The sequence below is a fragment of the Helianthus annuus genome, chromosome 12 (assembly GCF_002127325.2).
Source record: "Helianthus annuus cultivar XRQ/B chromosome 12, HanXRQr2.0-SUNRISE, whole genome shotgun sequence".
In the NCBI taxonomy this organism is placed as follows: domain Eukaryota; kingdom Viridiplantae; phylum Streptophyta; class Magnoliopsida; order Asterales; family Asteraceae; genus Helianthus; species Helianthus annuus.
In genome coordinates this window covers 12,957,487-12,964,293 of record NC_035444.2, presented here as the reverse complement: position 1 = coordinate 12,964,293, position 6,807 = coordinate 12,957,487, and the positions used below count along the sequence as shown (strand labels likewise).

Genomic DNA, 6,807 nt, shown 5'->3' with positions numbered 1-6,807 from the left:
AAGTCATAAGCAGACTTGTTACCGCGGTCCGTTGGCAGGTAAACAAAGTCATAGGCAGACTTGTTACCGCTGTTCGAACACTTGCTGCTTGATAAGTGCTTGTTTAGAGCACGTATCTGCGTTCTTTCTGGAGCCACTTACCTTCACGCTCCAATACCGAGTTTACAACGAGGTAGCCTTGTTCGGTGATGTGGAGTGAGCTTTGCGTTTCCGTAGCAACCACTCTGCGGAAGCTATGGTTATGTCTGTAGCTCTTTATGGGTGTCTGCGATGTTGCAGTCCCATATTCGCTCAAAGTGTGCTTGTTGCACGGATGTAACTCTTGAAGGTTCAGGAGTCAGGGCTGCTGATGTGCGGGCGCGTAGATTCCGTTCCTTCTTTCTTCTGAAGAAGTTGTTCATGCACCCTCTGTGGTTGTGAACCGGACAGGAGGGATTTGAAGCTTGAAGAAAAGGAAGGCAATGCGCTTTGCCTGTTCCTGAGATGCGGTTCAGTCCAAAGAACAACACTGGTTCTGAGCATCTGACACATCTGAATGGGTTCATGTGTGTCACTTCCGCATATTTCACGTGTGCTCGTGAGTGATGCGGAAAAGGTAATATATCCCTTTATAGCATAGATAGATATATTTCTACCTATTTTTTAGGGTATATAAAAAAACGACATGCGGTATGGGTTATGGTGCGGTAAACCAGAAAAACCGCATGCCGCTTATGTTTTTTGGATAATGTTGTCGCTTTTTCTTGCCTACGTGGCTTGATCGCACGTGTGAGTTGGTAGAAGTTGGTGAGACGTTTCTGCATGTGCTGAAATGAAAGGACATTTGCACTGCCCGAGGCATTAAAAGCACTGTAGCAGGGAGTGTAAACGTCTTCTTTGTCAGGCGCGTGGGCGGCCACGCGCGCGTGATAACCGTCAGCTAAAACGGCGCTCGACACGTGTTGTTGCAAGATACGCTCTTTTTGAACGTGATGATTTGCTTTCTCCCTCCGCATTAATTGCGATGGGTATATAAGGGGATAACCGTTTGTGGTTTCCTCTCACTTTGTCGAAAATTCAAAAAATTTGCCGTTTGAGAGAAAGTTGTCATCTGTCTTCTCCGACGATTTTTCCTGAATTTCTGGTGAGGTTTCTAGTGTTTCTGTTCACCATCTTCCGTTTCTTTGATATTTTTGATGGCTGAACCATCGAATCCACACAATGTGGAGGGTGAAAACCCTGAACAGCCGATAGTGGCTGAGGAAGAAGACGAGGATGATGATGTGAATGTTCCCGGTGGTGGGTTACCGGTGTTGAAGTGGACCAGAAAAAGCTTTGATCGCCTTATGCTGGAGGTCCAAATGCCCTCGGAATATGGGGCTCGGTACCCATCAGAGGGTGATACTGGTGCCGACGCTCCGGCCGGTTATGTGACCATGTGGTCCGACTTCTTCGGAGATTGTAACCTCCGATTACCGTTGACGGTGTTTGTTGTGGATATCTTGGAGTGGTTCAAGGTCCACATTTCTCAAGTGAGTCCGTTTGGGATGATTCGGATTCGTAATTTTGAGTTTACCTTTCGTGCTCTTGGGATAGAGCCTACCGTTGGGGACTTCCGACGGTTTTATCAGATGACAGTGTCCATGGGGTTCTTTTCTTTCCGTCTACGAGACGGTACCCCAAAGCTGATGACTCCCCCTAAGGGGATGACGATGTGGAAGAAGAAGTTCTTCTATATCAAGTCTGCTGCCCTTGCTGTGAATATGACGTTTCGGAATGTGACCGAGACGATCATAGCAGAGACCATTGCGATGCCCAGTTTGAAATCAGTGCAATGGTTCCCGCAACTGCAGACTATTGAGTCTGTGAAGTTGACCAACACGCAACTATGGTTGTTGCGTATGATGTTGAGGAGGGGCAAAAACTCGAAACCCGTGGTGCGGGAAAAGAGCGGTGGTACGTACTTTTTGTTGTTTCACGTTCTTTATTCTTACGTGTGTTACTGACCTTTGTGTTTACTATCAGAAGATGCCCCCGCATGGAGGATGTTTGCTCCGGATTTCGAGGGTACGGTTGAGACCGTAGTTTGTGCGGATGGTGAACAGGATCACAATACTATCATCCGTAGTAACTTCCGGGTGCCTACTGCGGCTGCACTGGCAGTTGAGGTGCCAGTAGGCAAAGGTATATTATCGAAGCTTTGCTACTTGTGTTGATCATGTTGTGTTATTGACGTATTGATTCCATGCAGGTGATCTTGGGGCCTTGGGGGACCCTGAAGCGAAAGGTGTGCCAAAGAGGCAAACTGTGAAGGGCGTGCGCTTCCGCCAAAAGAAGATAAAGGAGGTCACTACTGTGCCTCATCTGGTGCCGCAGGCAGCAGGTATCTCTCATTCCTCTTTTCGTCGACACAAGGATTGTGTGATAGTATCTGATACCCTTGAGGGTTTGAGTACAGCCGCGGAGTCACATTCTGGTGCTGCGAAGAAGCAGGCAGAAGAGGTGGCTGCGGGAGGGACAGCTGCGGGTCCCCCTGTGATTGGTGAGAAGAGGAGGCCAGAGCAGAAAGCTGCTGGAGGTGTTGAAACCAAACGTCGGAGGCTAGTAACCAAAAGGTCTGCTCCGGCGCAGAAGAAACCTGCGGTTGTCGTTGGTAAGTGTAGGCTATCTAGTGTTAACTGTTGTGTAACTGGTTCTGATAGCTATTTCACTTTTTTGCAGAGCGTCAAGATGAAGATTTTTCTATCTTCGATGCTCCGGAGTCCCCTCCGCGTGCCATGGATGCGGGTGGAGCGGAGGTGCCATCGACACCTCCGGTCAAGGTGGTACCTGAGTCAACCGTGCAGAAGGAGGGTACCGCGGAGAATGCTGCGGCCCAGATATTTGATACTGTCGACTCGTCCAACAACCTGATCTCTCCCAATGAGGGAGACGATTTGAGTTTGCGGTTCACTGCTACCGGGAAGCAACATTCTGATGCTGAACCGCGAAAAACTGGCGATGAAGCGCGGCAGCATGACGCTGGGCCGCAGAAGTCTGCGGTTGATAAGGGTACCAGTTCGTCGGCCGATGGTGCGGGGTATGACGGGCCTCCAATTCAGCCTGGGGAGTCTGAATTGGAGTATTACTACCGCACCTACTCCCAGGATCGCAGTACGCTGTACCATCGACCCCCCTGGACTGTATTGCAGGGGGATGATATTGCTAATGACCCTGCGGCCTGCAGGGAGATCCTGGGCGGTCTTGGGACCCCTTTTGAAGTTGAGCGGGCTCGTGCCGCACCGCGGGAGCTGCGTATAAACCAGCTCTCGACCATGTTGGTAGGGACTTCCATTGTGGCTAATGCCATTTTGGAAGATTATAAGGTGCTGGGCCGCCGCGAGGAAGATGCTGCTCGCATGCGGGCAGAAGCGGAAAAGCTGGTCCAGGCTGCCCGTGCGGGTGCGGAGCGGCTCGAGAAGGATAAAGCTGCTTTTGAGAAGCAGAAGCAGACTTCGGAATGGGCTGCCGCTGCCCAGCTAAAACAGGTGCGTTCCCTTGCTAAACTCCTTGCTGATGAGCGTAAGCGTTGGGAGGAAATTTCATCCAACGAGCGCAAGAAGTGGAACGAATCTTGGGCTAAGCAGAACAATCTTCTGTTTCATACTCGGCAGGAGCTAGCAAACGCCAAGGTGGCAAATGTTGCCTTGGGCAATGAAAAAGCTGCGGCTGAGGCCGCATCAGCTAAAGCGCTGCAGGCAAAGGATGAGGCCCTGAAGGCGCTGGAAGAGGCCAAAGCGGCCGGGGCTCGTGCCTCAAAGGCCCTTGAAGAGGCCGCGGAGAAAGAGAGTCGTTCTTCCAAGGCTCTGGAAGAGCTGAATGCGGAGCGCATTCGTTTAGGCAAAGTTGTTGAAAGCCTGCAGGTACGTTTCTTTAGCGTTGTTGCTTTCGTTTTTATTGTTTTGAAAATATTCATTGAGTGAACTGTTTGCTGTTCTTGTAACAGGCTGAGGTGCAGGCGCGGGAGGTCGCGGTTACGGACCTTACTGCCCGCGTGTCTGCTGCGGAGCAGCGGGCCGACGCTGCTACTGAGGCCAAGGATGCCTTGGTGTCCTCTTTTAACCAACTGGAAGCTGACCGTGAGTGGTTGCGGACTCACGGCATCGCGCGTGTAAGTATCCTTTGCCTTTACATTTGCTTGGATTAGCACGCAAGACTTATGATCTTTTATTGCAGATTGTCGAGGCTATCATGAATGCCCCTGAGACCTCATCAGGTTTGGACCTGGTTAAGGAACGTGCGCGTGATGCTGGCTTCAAGGCTGGTTTTAACCGCTGCATTGGGCACATCAATGTACTGTCCGCAGGCGGTTATACTGATCAGGCATCCGGGTTCCGGGATGTAGATACCGAGGGTCGTCTGAAAGCGGCCGTAGCCTCCTTTTATGACACGCCCCTTGCCTGTGTAGGGGAGCTGGATGAGTGTTTGGAGGTTGCGGACTATGTCGACCGCTTGCGGATGCTTTATCCGGATGTGGAAGAGGAAGAAACCGCTGGTGGTGCCGGAGGAGACGCGGGGACCAGCGGTACAAAATAGGGTTTAGGTTGGCGAGTGTGCCTCCTTTTTTGTATTCCTCTTGTATAGAGTAGGAACTTTATGTAAATTCAGTAAGCATCATGTAGATACTTGAATTTTTTGAATATAAAGTTTCTTTGTTCAGTTTATACAAGTGTTTTTAATTCTTGCATGTCTGAACGTGTGTATGCGTAATCTTTACCCATTTATGAACGGGGTCAAGTATACTCCATACTTTTGTTGTATGGGTATGCATCAATTCTGTTATTCACCGTGTGAGGGTTTTTAGAATTGCTTAAGCTTTGTAAAAGCGTGTATTACCGGAACTCTACCCATTTGTGAATGGGGTCGAGTGTACTCCATACCTTTGTCGTATGAGTCCGCGTCAATTCCATTGTTTGCCTTTTTGGGGCTCAGGAATTGTGTTTAACAAAAACTTGTGTATCCGGCCGGATAAAACATGCAAGTCTGTTTGTCTTTTGCTGGCCTATTACAATAGTTGTGTGTGGTTACCACTTTGTATGGGTATCATGAATGAAGATTTTGCCAATCTGTTTTTGGGATACCGCAAAGTGGAACACGCATTTGTAATAGTAGTAACAAACAATAATGTAGAAAATTGCTTATTTATTTATGTGCAAATGGCCTGCGGCCCAATAGGTTACATAGAGAGTGTAGGAACATAGCTTACATATAGCAGCGTCTAAGCTGTTGTGCGTTCCATGTTCTGGCGATAGGTTCGCCCTCTAGTGTTTGTAACCTGTATGCGCCCTTCCCTAAGACCTCGCTGATGAGGTAGGGTCCTTCCCACTTGGGGGCAAGTTTTCCTGGGCGCTCGGCGTTAGATGCCTCGTTGTCACGTAGGACGTAGTCCCCTGGAGTGAAAGTACAAACGCGGACTCGCGCGTTGTAATACTTTTCCAGTTTGGATTTGTATTTGGCCTCGTTGATGGCGGCGTTATCGCGCCTTTCTTCTAGGAGGTCCAAATCGATCCTACGTTCCCTGTTGTTGTCTAGCTTTTCGATAGCCAACATTCGAGGAGATGGGAGGCCCATTTCCGCGGGTATCACCGCTTCAGACCCGTAGACGAGGCTGAAAGGTGTTTCCCCATTGCTTGTTTTTGGGCTAGTGCGGTGAGCCCATAAGATGCTTGGGAGTTCATCGACCCAGCCACGCCTGGCTGTTCCCAATCGTGCTTTGATTCCGTTGACTAGGCCTTTATTTATACTCTCGACTTGGCCGTTCCCTTGCGGGTGTGCGACTGACGAGAATATGTGTTTGATGTTCAGCTCTTCTAGCCATTTTTGGAATTCGTCGGCAGCGAAGTTGGTGCCGTTGTCGGTAACAATGTACATTGGTAAACCGAAACGGCAGATGATGTGCTCCCAAATGAACTTTCTTGTTATCATAGCAGTGGTTGAAGCGAGTGGTTTCGCCTCTACCCATTTTGTGAAGTAATCAACCGCCACTATGATAAATTTAACTGCACCTGGTGCGTCCGGGAATGGTCCCACTACGTCGATCGCCCATTTTTGAAAAGGCCATGCAGTAGTGACGGGGACCAGATTGTTTTTTGGCCGCAAAGTTTTTGGTGCATGGCGCTGGCAATCCATGCATTTGCGTAATTCTTTGACGGCGTCCAGGTGCATGCCGGGCCAGTAATACCCGGCATTCATGATTTTTGCCACGACCATGCGTGGTCCGGCATGTATGCCGCATATGCCCTCATGTATCTCTCGGATAAGGTATGTGGCATCTTGTGGATTAACGCATCGGAGGAGCGGTCCGAGGTATGACTTTCGGTATAAGATACCGTCTCCCATTTGATAGTGGCACGCTTTGTATTGCAACTTACGTGCCTCTGTTTTGCTCTCGGGAGTCACACCTGACTGAAGGTATGCGATAATTGGTGTCATCCATGACGTTGTTCCGTATTGGATGACACTGACCTGGCGTAGAGGAACCGAAGGATTTTGCAAAATCTCGATACGTACCTCCTTTGCCAAGTGTTGGAAGCTGGTGGATGCAAGTTTTGATAGTGCATCCGCAGATTTGTTTTCGCTTCGATTAATGTGTCGAATATTGAATGAAGCGAATTTGGATTTTAGCTGCAGGGCTTGCTCGAGGTAGAGGATCATGATATCCCCTTTGGCGGCATAGTCGCCGCGTACCTGGCCCGCAACTAACAAGGAATCGACGTGCGCTTCCAGATGTTGCACGCCGATTTTGACTGCTAAACGTAGCCCGGCTAATAGTGCTTCATATTCTGCCTC

General features: G+C 49.5%; 1 long non-coding RNA gene across 1 annotated transcript; it reads left to right on the top strand.

Annotated features, from left to right (window-relative positions):
* The first annotated feature begins 3,843 nt into the window (after positions 1–3,843).
* LOC118484792 lies at positions 3,844–4,227 on the top strand. Its single transcript, XR_004874487.1, has 3 exons — positions 3,844–3,881; positions 3,965–4,129; positions 4,195–4,227. It is a non-coding gene; the product is annotated as an uncharacterized LOC118484792 (long non-coding RNA).
* The last annotated feature ends 2,580 nt before the right edge of the window (positions 4,228–6,807 follow it).